General features: G+C 39.6%; 1 protein-coding gene across 2 annotated transcripts in view; it reads left to right on the top strand.

Annotated features, from left to right (window-relative positions):
* PLS1 (plastin 1) overlaps positions 1–17720 on the top strand; it is a 149757-nt gene that overhangs the window by 46634 nt on the left and 85403 nt on the right. The window contains exon 1 of one of the 2 annotated variants that reach the window (XM_020970959.2): positions 7804–8006. The exons of the other annotated variant lie outside the window; for it this stretch is intronic. The gene's annotated coding sequence lies outside the window, so the exon portion shown is untranslated. Of the gene's footprint in view, positions 1–7803; positions 8007–17720 lie in introns of those variants that run through there. 2 annotated transcript variants of the gene reach the window in all.

Here is a 17720-nt window from a genome sequence, read left to right as displayed (position 1 = left end):
CTTCCAGTCCAGGCATTCAACCAGCTCTGAATAATGTCTAACCTTACTTTCATCTAAATCATATCTCTCCATCTTGTCTGTCAGAATAGCAAGAGAAATGTGTCAAATACTCTGCTAAAATCTGGGTAAACTACACTTACAGCCTTCCTCTGATCTACCAGCCAAGTAGTCTCATTAAAAAAAAAAAAGGAAATGAAGTTAGTATGGTATAACCTGTGTTTATTAAGCCAGACTGGTTCTTTGTGATAATTACTATGCTACCTAGATTTGTGTCAGCTTCGTGTTTGGCAAGCATGCTTTCTATGGCTTCATCCAAGTAAGATATTAAACAGCACTCTTGGATTCTGTGAAAATTTTCATTAGCCATCTCTTTGTTTTTTTTTTTTTTGCCCATTCAAGTTTGTAATTTGTAGGTTCCATTCTTGGCCATTAAAAGAAGAAAAGAAAACATTGGATATCTGTCCTCTAATTCTGGGATACTTTCCCCTTCTTTATTGTCTTTCAGAGATTACTAACCATGGCTCAGCAACCATATTGTTCATTTCTTTCAGTACCCTGGGATATAGTTCATCTGGATCCATTGACTTGAATGCAAACAAGACAGCAAGGTGCTTTCTTACTATCTTCTTACTTATCTTTGATTTTGACTCCTTGTTAGCCATTTTTCTTTGGTCCTAAGTACAAAGATCAATCTCTTTGACAGAGGATATAATCTATCTATATAAATACTACATGTGATGTCATGTATTTTCATTTCATCCTGTGTTTTTACAATTACAGCTGTGCTCTAAGATAGAACTGGAAGCTGTTAGAGATATATTCAGGCATTATCATTAAAAGTTAGACCATAAGTCTTCAACTGTCAAAACTTTACTCATTAAAACTATCCATTAAGCAGATTATCTTCTTCCTGGTGGTCTAGTATAATCCTAGGTAGATTTGCATTCACTTTCCTCCCAAGATTAGAGTTTATCAGGCAATCCAAAAACACTTCACAAGACATTGAATGTCTATAAATGATTTACTTAGTTTTGTCTTCCTGCCGTAGAGCCACTCTATCCCTTCCCCCACCTCCCACTTCTACCTTGACCAGAAGTCAAGCAGTAGGGGAGGCAATATGAATACTGGCCTTGGAAGTCAGAGGATCTGGGTTCAAGTCTTGCCTGTCACCAGCATGACCTTGGACAGGTCAACCTTTCACATAGGAAGCACTTAGTAAAAGTTTATTGAATTGAATTAAATTTGTGGGGCTTAGTTTCCTTATCTTTAAAATGAGGGGGTTGGATCAGAGGGCCTCAGTGTGCTTTAAGTGCTAAGTCCTAGACTCTTTGATATGTATCAGGGACTTCAATCGTATTATTTGGAGCTTTCTGGTAATTGCATGTTAAATTTGCTGCCTTCGATTTCAGTATCCTCTTACCCTTATTTTCTATAGGGCAAATAGAACTTTCTTCTGTTTCTTAAAGTGTGAATACTTAACAGATAAAAGAGCCCATTAGGGTGAATACCTTTACAAAGTAGAAGTCTATAGAACAAAGCTGTATCCCAGTAACTGGCCCAAAGAAGCAGTGTTTTGTTGAGCTAAGTGAATAATTTTCTTCAGAGCAATAATGTGTTCTCTGATCACTGATCCCATAACAGTCATTCTCTACCGAGAAATTGTGCGTTGTTTGAATACCCGCAGGGGAGAAGGAGGAGGAAAGTATAACTGAACTCTGGCCAAAAAGGAGTAATTACCTGTAATCTCGAAGAGGTCAGTTATTCCACCTCCAAAAAAAAATGAACCTGCCTCAATTACAGATTACTCACTATACCAGCCTAATCACGTGGGAATTTGGAGCAAGAAAAGGGGGAGATTGGTGTGTGTATAATCTTTTCCACTTTCCCTTAATGGGCTTGTAACATTTCTTTCCACTTTCTAATTCATTCCAAAGTCTGAATGTCAGCACCTCTTTCATCACCAGTTTCTGCATTGTGAGAACAGGATTTCAAAAAGTGGTGACAGAGTTGCATGACAACCAAAAATAAAAAATACCATTCATTCTAAAAACATTTGCTGTGCACCAGGCCCTAGAAGTAATGAGAAAGAAGACATAGTGCGTGTCCCAGGCAGTTAAAAGTCTAGTTAAAAAGACAAAAGGCTAATGTAGAATAAGTTCAAAAGGATAGACAGGATCAGCCTTATATACAGGCTGACTAGCATGGCCATAAATAGTGATTTCAGAAGTGTTGAGAAAACCCCCTCCCCCTGTAATATCTCCCCTGCTTGCTCATTGGATGATTCCAAATTTTGCAGTGAGAGATTCATCTTTTTTGCTTAAGAACACTGTTAAAAATCCCACACCCTCTACCCAAGGAAGAGGTAACATTAAGCCCTAAATAATCATAGAATCCTTTCCTGAATGGGGGTGGGGTAGGAAGGGAAGAGAGAGTCTGAAGATACTGGGCCCTGAGGTGCCAATGGAAATGGGAAAAGAGGTAGGTACTGGCTTCATAATTTGGGAAAGACTAGCCTCCATTAAAAAATAAATATATAATTTTTTTCAGAATTTGGAGGAATGAGTGATTGCAGGGGGGAGGGGTTGAAATCATAGAGGGAGGTGGACATGAAGTGATGGAGAGAAAAGAGGCAGTGATTCTAAGGTGGGCAAAAGGTATTAAGGTGTCCACGGGAGATGAGTTTAGAAAGATCAAGGAGGTCTATGGGTAGCGAACTTTGAATGGTGGAGGAAACTGTGTTTAATCTCTAGGCAAGGGAAGCCTCTGTAGGTGTTTGAGCAATGATGTGATGCGTTGAAAATAATGTCAGAGGTAGACTGGAGTGGTTACTTTGTATAAGATGGATTTTTGTCAAAAGAGTTTGAAGGGGAGCAGCTAGATAGCGTAGTGGACAGAGCACTGGCCCTGAAGTCAGGAGGGCCTGAGTTCAAATCCGGCCTCAGACACATAACACCTACTAGCTGTGTGACCCTGGGCAAGTCACTTAACCCCATTGCCTAGCAAAAAATAATTTAAAAAAACCCAAAAAACTAAATTAAAAGAGTTTGAAGGCAGTAAGAATAGGAGGCCATTAATTTGGTCTTTAAATACCTATAGTTCCAAATCATATGGTGTTTACTAGCAGTTTGAATTGTACCTGTCAGTAGTTATTACTTGACCCTTACACATTTGAGGCTTTCTTTATTGGCTATGATTCAAATGCTTCACCCCTTATTCCTCTTCCTTTTCTCCCTCCCCATGTAGTATGTTTTGGCTTAGCAGCAATCTATACTTTATAGCCTGAACACCTATCCAATCTCTATGGTCTACCAACTATACAAGAGGCAATAAATCCAACAGTAAAAACACTGAATTACAACATAAAAGAAGGAAACATGTTTTAGTAAAACCATTCTCTGCACCCATGCACAAATGGGAACAATCTCCTGTATTTATAAGGAAGTTAGCATATAATTACCCCTCAATCTCTCTAATCCCCTAGCATAGTGGGAAGACAAATCCAGTTGTAACTTCATGGGAGACTCATGACCCCAGTTTTATTGTTCTTCCTTCCGTTTTGAAGAGGACCAATGACATCTTGCGTAGTAAGTGCTTAGGATACAGTGTCTTCAGTTTCTTTGAATTTCTTTCTTTCTTTCTTTCTTTCTTTCTTTCTTTCTTTCTTTCTTTCTTTCTTTCTTTCTTTCTTTCTTTCTTTCTTTCTTTCTTTCTTTCTTCTTTCTTTCTTTCTTTCTTTCTTTCTTTCTTTCTTTCTTCCTTCCTTCCTTCCTTCCTTTTCTTTCTTTCTTTCTTTCTTTCTTTCTTTCTTTCTTTCTTTCTTTCTTTCTTTCTTTCTTTCTTTCTTTCTTTCTTTCTTTCTTGTTTTCAACATTCACTTTTATAAGATTTAAATTCCCTCCTCTTCCCTCTCCCCTTCCCATAATGGCATCCAATCTGATATAGGCTATACACGTACAATCATTTTAAACATATTTATACAAGGAGCAGCTAGGTGGCGCAGTGGATAGAGCACTGGCCCTGAAGTCAGGAGGACCTGAGTTCAAATCTGACCTCAGACACATAATACTCAATAGCTGTGTGACTTTGGGCAAGTCACTTAACCCCAATTGCCTCACTAAAAAACAACAACAACAAAAACCGCAACAACAAACCATATTTACACATTAGTCATGTTGTGAAAGAAGATTCAGAACAAAAGGGAAAAATCATGAGAAAGAAAAAACAAAAAAAAAACCCAACAAAAAAAAGAGAAAATACTATGCTTCAATCTGCATTCAGACTCCATAGTTCTTTCTCTGGATGTGGATAGCTTTTTTCCATCATGAGTCTTTTAGAATTGTCTTGGAGCATTGCATTACTGAGAGGAGCTAAGTCTGTCAAAGTTGGTCATTACACAATGATGCTGTTATTGTGTACAGTATTCTCCTGGTTCTTCTCACTTCACTCAGCATCAGTTCATGGAAATCTTTCAGGTTTTTCTGAAATCCACCTGCTCATCATTTCTTATGGAATAATAGTATTCCATTGCATTCATATACCATAACTTGGTTAGCTGTTCCCCAATTGATGGACATCCCTTCAATTTCTAGTTCTTTGCCACCACAAAAAGAGGTGCTATAAATATTTTTGTACATGTGGGTCCTTTTCCCATTTTTATGATATGGATTTAGTAGTGGTATTGCTGGATCAAAAGGTATACACAGTTTGATTGCCCTTTGGGCATAGTTACAAATTGTTCTCCAGAATGTCTGGATCAGTTTGCAGCTCCACAAACAATGCATTAGGTGTTCCAATTTTCCCATAAGTTTTCCAACCTTTATCATTTTCCCGTTTTGTCATGTTAGCCAATCTGATAGGTGTGAGGTGGTACCTCAGAGTTGTTTTAATTTGAATTTTTCTAATCAATAGTGATTTAGGGCATTTTTTTTTTGGCTAGGCAGTGGGGTTAAGTGACTTGCCCAGGGTCACACAGCTAGTAAGTGTTATGTGTCTGAGGCCAGATTTGAACTCAGGTCCTCCTGAATCCAGGGTTGGTGCTCTATCCATTGTGCCACCTAGCTGGTCCAAGGGCATTTTTTCATATGATTATAGATAGCTTTAATTTCTTCATCTGAAAGCTGCCTGTTTCATATCCTTTGATCATTTATCAATTGGGGAATGACTTGTATTCTTATAAATTTGAATCAGTTCTCTCTATATTTTAGAAACGAGGCCTTTATCAGAGACATTGACTGTAAAAATCATTTCCCAGCTTTCTGCTTCCCTTCTAATCTTGGTTGCACTGGCTTTGTTTGTGCACTGGAGTTTCTTTCTGAGGCATCTCTTAGCGCAGGCTGAAACTTGGCTAAAACCTCTCACCTTGGCTCCAGAGTCATCACAATCCAGCTGCAACTCCTGAGTTTGACAACAGTCATGACCATCTCACTTCCTGTGATCCTCTTCATGCTCCCTTTCTAGGAGTAGCCCTACTGTTTTCCATTTTCACATTAGCCTGCACCACCCCTGTGTAACCACCTGTAGCCATCCAGCTCCTTAAATCTCCCACCTTCTCCAGAACTCACCAATCAGTCCTTATCTAATTATGTCACCAGCTTCAGCCAGCCTAAGAATGTGGAAGATGCAGTTCAGTAAATTTCCCCTAATTAGAAATGCTCTTTTGGCTTAAAGCAGTATGAGAAATGAATTCTTAAGATCGTGCCCACTATAGAAATATATTACTCTAAATAACAAGTACTTATTCGGTAACTATTACATGAAAGCCACCATGTAAGGTGCTAAAAGAGATATAAAGATAAATAATATGGGATCTCTGCCCAATTTAAATTACTTGTTGAGACATAAGACATTAATACTAAATAATCATTAAATATAGAGGAGAAATATAAAGAAAGTACAATGCAGCGTTAAGGAACAAACCAAACTCTAATCCTCAGGTTATCTTAACATTTGTTATACTCTTATAGTAACCTTGGCCTGTACCATTTTGTTTTCTGCAAATCTCATTACCTCTTAGTGATTTGCTTTGTTGTTCTGGATTTGTAATTAGGTTAGCATTTTTTATAAACAAGGGTTATATGTGTGTGTGTTTGTGTTTATGTTTGAGTATTTTAACTTTTTCACTGACTTGTGTTTTTTTTTCTTTTGCCCTCTCCTTCCTAAGTATCAGTTCTCAATAATGTTCAGACTTTTTGACTTTCCTTCATTCTCCTTTTTGTATTGTTGAAATTCGAATTTGTTCACTTTTGTGAGAGTGTTGGTAGAGGGAGGAAATTGGCAAATGGGGGGTGATGATTAAAAATGCATAGAGTCATCGGGGTCTAGCTCATGGTGGGTCATCATCCCAAAGAGAATCAGGAATCACTGGAGATGGGTTTGGAGAGGAGAAAATTTTACTTTTTAAAACAATCATGGAAACTTTGATAAACCAGGAAGATAAATATGACATTGGTATAGCTTGTTCATATAATTAATAAACTGAGAAATAGTGTCACTTTTTGCCCATTTACTATTCACTCTTAAGATAAAAATCTATCTATATTTTTTTAACCAGGTAAGACAATTTTATTAGTATTCATGCTCTACTTTTTAATACCATTAGGAAACACCTGCAAATTTCTTTCTTCCCTAGAAAATTATCTGTTAGATGAAAACAGGCTCATTTTTGACAAATGAACTTCTTTATATCTCAGTTTCCCCTCCTGTAAAAGGAAGAACTGAACTAGATGATTTCTGAAGTCCTTTTGGGTTCTGACATTCTATGACTCTGTATATTTTCACTAGCCATTCAAAATTGCTTCTTTCGTTCAAAAAAATTGCAAAATCTTGGAGTTGGAAGAGACCTCATTGGCTAGCTAGTCCAACCCAGACCTGAAGGATTCTCTCTACAGGGGCAGGTAGGTGGCACAGTGCACCAGCCCTGGAGTCAGGAATACCTGAGTTCAAAATCTGTTCTTAGACACTTACTAGCTGTGTGACACTGGGCAGGTCACTTAACGCTGACTGTCTCAAAAAAAAAAATTTCCTCTACAGTAGATGATAAGTGGCCATCTGACAACTTTTTGAAGCCCTCTAGTGAGGAGGAACCCACTCCCTCCTTAGCTCATTTCACTTTTGGACAGATTGAATCAATGGGAAATTTAACTTTATATTATACTTCCTTTTGCAGCTTCTACCTATTGCTTCTTTTTCTGCCTCTTGGGGCCAAGTAGAATAATGCTAATCCCTCTTCCAAGTGAGAACTGTTCAGCCCCTTGGAGCATGGCCCTCCTAAATCTTCTGTTTTAGGGGCTAAACACCCCTAGTTTGTTCTCCTAGGATCAGGCTGGGAGGAACTGAAAGAGCTGTCCTGGGACAGCTGGGGAGGTCATTCTGGGGTCCTGAAAGCCTCTGTATGTTGAGATCAAGCCCCTTTCCTGGCAAGGAGGATTGGCCATCCCTTGAGAGAGCCCATCAGGTCTGAACTGTCTGCTGGGCCCAACATATACAGTCCTGGGTATTCTTTTTGCTTTTGCTTATTTCTCACTTACCCACTCTAGAAGCTCAGTCTGTGCTTTAGCAGGGTGGAAACAACCTTGCACTTTTTCAAAATGAAATTAAAGAGACTGAATTACATGCGACACAGCTATAAAGACAAGATGGAACAGCACGGTGTAGTCCTATGATCGTGCAGGCATGATTGTGACGTCTTCCTTGAATGACATTCCAGGGACAAAAAGTCCGTGGCACCCTGAGATACTGCCATTATGGCTGTATGTCATTTACATTTTAGCCTCTTGAATGTTTTTATAGTTTTGAAACCACACCCATTCTGAAGCTTGGCCTTTTTACAGAGACCAAGTTCTTTGGTGATAAAATCTACAGTAGTAGGCAGAATACTACTCAGTGCGGACTTGCTGCTTCCTTGTAGTCCAGACTTTGGCACGGGATTTTTGAGAAGTTTGGCCATATTGAACTTGAAATCTCCTGGACTAGTATCTACTCTCAGGTGACAGGACCAGCGTAACCAGGTATGCAGAATTTACTTTTATTTTGAGCACAGAAGTAACCTTGGTCACTGTGGCTGTTACTGACCACTTGTGCCATTCAGGGCATGTTTGCTTTCCAAGGTGCTCTCGGTGTGCTGAATTAAGTAGAATTAAGCAGAATTAAGTAGCGATTTTGTTGGGTGGGGGTACAGAATTTACAAATCTCCTTCCCTTTTCCTATCCTTAAATGTCTTTTCACCTTCTCTTAATTGAACTGTAATTATGATGAGAGAAGGCTTTGTTCAGGCTTATGCAGCCACAAGTGTACGTGGCTGGGTTTCAACTTTTTCTCTCTGAAAGAGTATTGATAGGCAACTGTGAAAGCAATAAACAGAATATGCCTTCTCTACCAGGCACTGGTGCTACTGCTTTTTAAATCTTGACATTTCCTGTGGGGGGAAAGCAGTTAATCCATACTTAAGACTTTACCTTGACTGGCTACGAGTCCTTTGATCCAGGGGGCCGGAGGTGGGGGCCACCAAATGGTCCTGTGGTTAAAAACATAGCAGCTGATAGCAGAAACAGTGCAAACCAGGCCGAGGATGCTGTATAACCATGGTGGAGCATCCTCAGGAAGGGGTACTTAGACTCAGTGCACCATCTATCCTTTCTGGTTACCCGTGCCATTCCAATTTTTCCGCATTCTAAAAATGAGTTAAAGCAGTTATCTCCCTGCTCAGAAGGTTTTTAACTCCCTATCACCAATAAATTTTGGAAGTGGTGAGGGCCTTTCCAAGATTAATTTCCTGTTAAGTACCTTCTTTTATGGGGTCATACTTGCTGGTTGATTATTACCTTGCATAGTTCTTAGAAGAGGCAGGTTCATTCCAGTGCTTTTAAAACTAAAGCTGAAAATGGGCAGTTTGCTGTGCATGTAAGACTGAGAAGCTCTTGAATGATGCATGTTAAGGAAACTTTGATACTGATACCACTGATGAATTTGCATAGCACTTAACGGGCCAAAGTACAAAAACTGACTTGAGTTTTCTTAAAGCAGAGGTAGCTTCGACAAAGTTAAACATATCTCCTTTTTGCAGCAACATTCACAAGTACATTGTCTGCTCAACTTGGAGAACTGTCCAACTGCTTGTGTATGAGTTGTTTTGTTTTTAAAACATTAGAGAAATGAAAATGATTTCGTGAGTGAACCTGAGTTTGACTGTACTTAAATGAAAGCACAATTCAGAACTAATTACCTCTGGACTGGGAGTGCCAAGGAAAAAAAAACTGTCTTGCAGCATTTAAACACACACACACACACACACACACACACACACACACACACACACTTCACTGTAGCTTTTTTAGAAAGCAGAATCTCCTTTCCTATGTTAGACTTTTAGTGCACCAGCTCCATTTCTTTCAGCCAGTTGTTTTTATAATGAACCAGCCAACTGCTCAATTGTGTTCTTTGAGAGGAGGGGGATAGCATTCCTTTATGTTCCCCAGTTTAGATCAGCTTACTACCCAAAGCATGACATTCGATTACCCTTATTATGTTACTTTGTGTAGCTACAAATGTTACTAATGGCCAGAGAGAGTTATAGAGCCATTTAAAAAATCTACTTCCACTCTGACCTCCAGTCAATACTGGAAAAGGGCTAACTCTGAAGGACCACCCAGTAATTTAAGATGGTGGAGAATGTGAAACTGAGCTACTGAAGGATGTAGTTCACAAATACTCCAAAGCAGTTCTCTCCCACATTTCTGACTGCCTATTTTCTTCTAAGGGTACTTTAGGGTGTTGATTTTAATCTCCAGAACGCTGTATGGTGATGGAGGACCTGGTTACCTTAGAGATCCCTTTTCCCTATGGAGTCTGCTGGCTCTAGCACTGTTAGCCACTTTGGGCATCTTCATTCAGGACCTTTAGCAAAATGTATTAAGTGTGGTGTGCACCTTAATTTGTTTCTAGGTTAGGAAAGTGTGAGTTTTTAGTTTTCTTTACTCTCTCCACTCATCCCTGCCCCCCACTGCCTCATACCCAGTTTTTTAACCTGCAGGAAATCAAGCGGTCAGAAATGCATTGAGCCAAATCCATTTATATGGCATTGGAAGAATTTTTTCCCCCTTCTACCTACTGAAAGAGTTGTAGACGTAGACTTTTTTTCCCCCTCTACATCCAATAGACAAAATGTTGTATCCTGTGGGAATAAGCAGAATGATTGCAGTATTTTTTCTTTGGAATATTAAATTGTCTATTCCCTCTTCACCTGCTCTCTTTGGTCTGTGAATAACTGATTTGTTTGTGGTCCACAGAGGAGAATATTGTTTCCTTAGCCAGTCATTCTATTTAGGAATTTTGGACTAGAGGAAAAGGCACTGACCTGGATCAAATGACATAATATTTGTAAAGTGCTTAACATGGTGCCTGGCACATAGTAGGTGCTATGTAAATACTTATTCCCTCTCCTTATCCCTCCCCAGAACTGAGGTCAGAGGCTCTGGCTTTGAATCCAAATTTTGATATTACCTTTGTGACCTTGGGAAAAGTAACTTTTGCTTTCTGTTTCTAAATTTCCTTATCTATAAAATGAAGAAGTTGGAGCTTGTAATCAATAGGGTCCATCTCTTTCAGCTCTAAAGCTTATAAAATACTTGTTAAGGAAATGGACTGTACATATGTCCATGCCCCTGGATTTGGTGTTAAAGAACCTGGTTTCAAATCCCAGCTCTGCCACTTACTACCTGTATAACCTGGGGTAAGACCTTTACCTCAGTTTCCTTATCTGCAAAAGAATTCAATTCGAAGACCTGTCTAACCCTTCCAGCTATAACGCTACCATCCTGGATATTATGGCATAAGTTGTACTGTATGACTTAGCATATAAAGAAATAGAGAATCAGAGATTTTTTAAAAATATATAAAATGCTTTTCCTATCAGTCATATCTACTTTAGCATCTTTCTTTGTTTCTTACATGATAATTAAAACTACCAGTTGATTCAGTCATTTCAAATTTAAAAAAAATTTAAGCCCATTAGGTATTGGGTTAGATGAAAAGAAACAGATTATGGGATTATGTCTCAGGAAGGAATCTCAGAGTTCTAACACTCTCATTTGATAAATGAGACAGAGGGCCAAGAGTGGTAAATTGAGTTGCCTCAGTTTACATAGGTGAAAAGGATACAGTTGCTCTTTGGTGTACCAGTAAGGGGAAATTCTAAAATGAAAGAGGATTTAAATTTTTTAAACTAGATTTTGAGGTACATTTGGGGGAGAAGAGAAGATGGCAGAGTAAAAGCAGGGACTCGCTTGAGCTCTCCCCCAAACCCATCCAAATACTTGTAAAAAAATGACTAAATAAATTCTGAAGCAGCAGAACCCACAAAAAGACAGAGTAAAACAAATTTCCAGCCCAAGACAACCTGGACGGTTGATGAGAAAGGTCTATTGCTCTGGGCTGGGAGAGGAGCATGGGCCGTGCAGTCAAAGATAGGGCCCAGCAAACCCAGAGCAGGCCTCAGGAGACTGAATCAAGGGGAGCTGTAGCAGTTTCCAGACTTCTCAACCCCAAAGACAACTTAGAAGGTCAATGGGAAAGCTCTGTTGGACATGGGTGAGAGAGGAATGCAGCCCAGCCCTGGCCCCTGAGGCTGTGGTGCAGTGGCAGCAGCTGCTTCTGGAACTCTCAGCCCACAGATGTGGGGGGGGGGATGAGCAGCTGATCAGAGGGGGATTGCAGGGATTTCTCTGCTGGCTCTGAGGTAGGATTGCTTTGCCTGTGCTTGGATCTGGGGCGAGGAGGAGTGCTGGTGTGGTAGAGCTCATGGCAGCAGTGCAGAAGGGAACCCTCCTCACAGTTCCAGGGCAGAAAAGAGTGCTTGTGATCACTCTCAGACCAGAGCGCAGGCCAGGAGAGGAGTAAACACTTCTCCTTGGATCATACCATCTTGGAAGAACTGAAAATGTACAGGTCCCTAGAAGTATCTCTGAAAACAGCTGCACAAAACCCCTGAAGCTTGGGACAGTACATTCTCCACGCTGGACGCAGAGCCCTACCTTAACAAAGGGTTTAAAAGCGAAGTAACTAGCTGGGAAGATGAGCAAACAGAGGAAAAAAACTCAGACTATAGACTCTTACCTTGGTGACAAGGAAGATCAAAATATACAATCAGAAGAAGACAATAAAGTCAAAGCTCCTATACCCAAAGCCCACAAGAAAAATATGAATTGGTCTCATGCCATGGAAGAACTCAAAAAGGATTTTGAAAATCAAGTAAGAGAAGTAGAGGAAACATTGGGAAGAGAAATGATAGTGATGCAAGAAAATCATGAATAATGAGTCAACAGCTTGCTAAAGGAGACCCGAAAAAATGCTGAAGAAAATAACATCTTAAAAAATTGACTAGACCAAATGGTAAAAGAGGTCCAAAAAGCCAATGAGGAAGAAAAAGAGGTCTAAAAAGTCACTGAGAAAAATAATTCCTTAAAAATTAAACTAGATTTAACTGTGATATTTGAACCCAGTTCTTCCTGACACTAAGGCCAACTCTGTCCAGTATGCCATATTGCTCGCTACTTTATCAGAGGATTTAAATCTGGGGTCTTTTTATTGTTCTTTTATTGTTGTTCAGTCATGTTCAACTCTTCATGAACTCATTTGGGGTTTTCTTGGCAGAGATATTGGAGTGGTTTACCATTTTCTTCTCTAGCTCATTTGAAGAAACTGAGGCAAACAGGGTTAAGTGACTTGCCCAGTGTCACACAGCTACTAAGTGTCTGAGGCTGGATTTGAATTCAGGTCTTTCTGACTATAGGCCCAGTACTCTATCTACTGTGCCACTCAGCTTCCCTTTTTTTGTCATTAGATAACCCCAAATTATGTTCTCTTAGAGTAGAGGTAAGTCTAGCACTACACTGTGGGATCCGTAGAGAGTAGTAATAGCAGTTACATGCTTCCTAAGTGAGCTCCTATGGAAGCTAGTCTCTGGGAATTTGAAGACATCAAGGCAAGGATAAAACTTCACTTTAGTTTCTTAAAAGGCTTCCAAAGATGGGAGAGAGCAGATGCTTGGCCGATATTAATAGTGATTGCAAATGGGATCCTGTAAAAATGATGCTTATGGGAATGCCCAGATTACTGTTGTCTTCCTCCCCCCAGAGTCTTTTTGACCAACGGTTTTATTTTAGACTCAGATCTTCTATGTACATTTATAACCAGAATGTTTTTCTTGGGAGCCTTGCTGGACATGATGTCTGGCCCCAGAAGACACAATTAGCAGCAATGGGTGGAGGTTACCAAAGGGGCAGATTTAGGCTTGCGGTGAGGAAAAGCCTCCACATAATTAGAGGTATACACCAAGGGAATGGACTCCATCAGGAAGTAGTGGGAGTCTGTCACATCCCAAGGCAGCCATTCCATTTCTGGATATCTGCTTGCTGGCTGTGTTGTAGAGAAAATTCTTGTTCAGGCAGGAGTTGGAGGAAATGGCTGCTGAGGTCCCTTCTAGCCCTGAGATCCTGAGATTCCAGAACAGAGCCAGGAAGTGAGGCCAGATCTCCAAATTCATCTGTCTTTCCATTTTGACTAGGTAAAGAGGCCATTCTCTGCCTCATTTCTTACCTAGCCTTAATCACTGATTGGGTGTTGCCTTAGGCAAACTGAGACCCAGGAAAGACCTTAGCTTAAAAAGGCTAAGGTCTCCCACTGTCTGGCTACTGGATCCAGATGGCTCCAGAGGAGAAAGTGAGGCTGGTGACTTTGCACAGCCCTCCCTCACATAAATCCGATTCGTTTGCATGTCACGGCATCAACTCCTTGAAGTCATGGTTCTCTTCGAGAAGGAAGGACAAACAATAATGAAGACAATAATAATGATTGTTCACTTTCCCTCTAGATGGCGTCCTTCTGCTCGGACGCTAAGGGAGAGTAATATGGTAGAAATAGTGCTGATTTGGAGTCAGAGGGTATGGGGTCAAGTCCCAGCTCCATAATTTATTTATCCTGGTGATCCTCCATGAATCCCTTAATCTCTCTGAGCCCCAGGACTAGATGATATTTAAGGTTTCTTCCATCTTGAAAACCTATGATTATATGATCTATGAACAGCCTGGGGGGAAGGTAATTCATTTTTATTTTTGTACTTAGAATCATAAGATCATAGATTTAGACCTGGAAGAAGACTTCTAGTCTTCTAGTCCAGCCCCATCATTTTACAGCTCAGGATTAAAAAAAAAAGGTAAGTGGCTTGCCTGAGGTTATGCATAGTATAGAATTTGTTAATGAATTGTGTCATGACACTAAATACCTTTTCATATATATATATATATATACATAGACACACACGCACATATATAGACACACACACACGCACACATATAGCTGCAGTTTCCATTGAAATTTGAAATGTTGCACCATTTCTGTCTGATTTAGTATTCTTGAAATGGCTATGCCAGAGCTCAGTAGAGCATAATTATTCATATTTTATTTCAGCCTGCATTAATAACAACAGTTTTTGAATTTGTCTGTGTTTTTAATGAGGTATCAGAACACATAAAGTTGCAGAATTATAGAAGAATGTTATATGGCAGGCATCTAACAAGTGGTCCTTGAGCTTAGCTCCCTCATTTCACAGATGAGTAGACAGAGGCCATTACACACAAAGAGTTGTCCAAGTTTCCAGTTATCTAGTGGCTAAGCCACATAGTGGGAATGATTTTCTTAAAAAGTAACCTAGTCAAATGTATGAATGTGAATGAATGCCTGCCCTTTCAAAGTAGTCCCCTAGGGAGGTTATGCACTCATTCTAGAGAGGTTGCCATTACTTAAAACAGTTTTGGAACTCTTCTTTGGGGGACAGGCTGCAGGAGAAATCTGCTCTTTAGAGTCAGGGGACCATTGGCTCACCATCTATCAACTGTGCCATCTCGAGTGGCATGGCTTTGAGTCTTGTGCCTCTCCTATATATTGGCTTTGTGACCAAGGACCAGTGTACTGAGCCTCTCTGGGCCCCTGTTTTCGCATCTGTAAAGTGAGGGCATTGGCCTTCATGATTTTTAAAGCTCCCTTTTACCCTAAACAGAAGATCCATGCTTGCATACCTTGTAGCGCAGTCTTTTCAAATATCCTTTTTTGCCCTTTCCTTTTTGGTCTGGACTTGTGATGCCATTGAGGAAGGAAGCTCAAGGATGCTCCTTCTGCCTATGCATAGGAGCAACTACCGTTATGGTCTTACAAGGTCTTACAAAGTCTCCTGGGGCGCTGAAAACGTGGCCAGGGAAGAATGAAAGGCACAGAACTTGTGTCAGTACAAAATCATTCAAAACCAAGTCTAGTCAATAAGATGGTCATCAAGTCGGGTAATACCAGTTTTAATAGTTAAAAAAAATGTGTCTTTGAAATAATGGAAACGATTTTTTTTCCCTGAGGCATTTAATAGACTATATCTGCGAGTCAATGGTGATATGTGCTAACATAGATTAGACATTATTGTCTACCTCATATAATAATAATAGCTAATAATAGCATTTATACATGTTTTAATATTCACAGAGTGCTTTATGATAATTCTTACAATTACCCTGTGGGGTAGATGCTGTTATCATCCCTATTTTACAGCTGAGGAAACTGAACCCTAGAAGGGTTAAGTGATTTGCCCAGGGTCACACAGATGGGGAGTATCTGAGGGCAGTCTTTGTGACTCAGAGTCCTTGCTCTAAGCACTAGCTGCCTAGGGGCCTGATCTGCCTAGGGCACTGTACACAGTGTATATTCAATTGATGCCGGCAATCTAATGGATACATTCTTTAATTAAAATATTGAAGAATTCTGTTTGCTGCTTTCATCTTGGTTACTAGCAAGTTATTTTCCAAGAAATGTTCTTGAGTGACATTTTTTCTGAGCCAGATTGCATAGAAAAAATAAAGCTACTTTTAGTTATGCAAATGTAAACTTTTCTAACCACATTTAAGTTCTTCTGCCAACCTGTTGCCTACACTTCCGATATGTTTTCAATTATTTGAGATGTTTCGTATCTTGTTATCCTTATTACTGTCCTTACCAGTCTTGTAAAACTTACTTCTGAATCTTTGATTAATATTTACTGGATTCTTCCAGTTTTAGTCTTAACTTTTAGTTACTCATGCTAAAATGGTGTTTGTGAGTAACTATATCTTTAAGAACTCATTGCCCAATTTTTCTTCAATGTAACAAACCGTTTCCTTAATACAGATTGGGACATTTTGCTTACCTTGGAATCTGAAAAGAATTCTTCGCTGTGGGTTACTTGTAAACTTGCATATTGAATCATCTAATTTAGTGTTCTCAAACATTATGAGGGATTGGATTTCTTGATCCCCTCATAGATGGGGCTCAAATCTCAACCTTGAATATCTTCTGGGAATGTGATTCCTTGGCTACCCTGGCAACTTGCTTGGTGACATTATTGCTTGAGGATATAAAGTTCATCCTACTTTGCCATAGAATCTCAATGAGGACCTGTGTATTCTAGCTCTATCTTGGTAGCTTTTCTTTCTGATCCTTTTGTTCTTTACCAACATGAATAATTAATGTCTAGTTCCCTCATTTTTTTTCTTTTCAGATTTAAGGTCACTCATTAAGTGTCTTATAATTTAATGTGAAATGCACACTAATTGTAATTGTAATTATCTCCTTATAATTATCTCCACCCTGACCTGGAATAATTATCATCTTTAAGGAAGAATATAAAACCTTTACTGCATCTATCCTGAGCATGCAGTTAGACTCATACTAAATGAAATAAAAATAACAGAAAAAGAAGGGGGATAGAGGATATGCTTAGCTGATGGATTTTTATTTTAAATTGCCTAAAGTAAAATAAAATTTTCTAATAATGAGACAATCATGTAGCTTCATACTGTCTCTCAATTTAGTTGGTCAAAGTCCTTGAAGACCAAGCCTGAGTATAGAACTCCCAGAGAGGAGCTGGATTTAATCCAATCCTAGTTTTGGAATTGCTTCTTGACTGATTCCTATAATCAATTAAATTCCCTGGGGATACAAAGATGAAAAAGTGATATAACCCCTTGCAGGAGGAATGGATGAACAGTTCTTCCTGGCAATCTGCTCACCGATATGCCTCTACTCTGGCTATCAATCAGTTAACAAACATAATTATTAAGTCCTTACAATATAAGGATTTACTAAGTGCTGGGGACACAAAGGCGAAAACAGTTTCTGTCCTCAAAGAGCTCACATTCTAATGGGAGAGAAAAAAAAATTGCACATACAAGATATGAACAGTGTAAAATGGAAGGTAGTATCAGAATGCAATGGTTGTTGTTCAGTAGCATCTGACTTTTCGTGACCTCATTTGGGGTTATCTTGGCAAAGATACTACAGTGGTTTGCTATTTCCTTCTCCAGTTCATTTTACAGATGAGGAGACCGAGGCAAACAGGGTTAAGTGACTTGTCCAGGGTCACACAGCTAGTAAGTGTCTGAGGTCAGATTTGAACTTGGTAAGATGAGTCTTCCTGATTTCAGGCTGGGAACTCAATCTACTGTACACCTAGCTGCCCCCAGAAGTGGGATGGGAACCAGGAAAGGCCTCCTTCAGGTTAGATTTGAGCTGAGTCTTGAAGGAAGTCATCATCCCTGATTGGAACCTTGGATCTTCCTCTGAGATCTTGGACCCTTTTTGTGTCATCTTGCGGAGAAACAGGGATCCATGCCCCTTCTAGGTCATCTACACGCTTGACAGCCTTCTCCCTG

The sequence above is a fragment of the Phascolarctos cinereus genome, unplaced genomic scaffold, assembly GCF_003287225.1.
Source record: "Phascolarctos cinereus isolate Bilbo 61053 unplaced genomic scaffold, phaCin_HiC Scaffold_7;HRSCAF=346, whole genome shotgun sequence".
Classification (NCBI taxonomy): domain Eukaryota; kingdom Metazoa; phylum Chordata; class Mammalia; order Diprotodontia; family Phascolarctidae; genus Phascolarctos; species Phascolarctos cinereus.
Note: the sequence above shows the minus strand (reverse complement) of the source record. Positions and strands in the feature narration are given on the sequence as shown.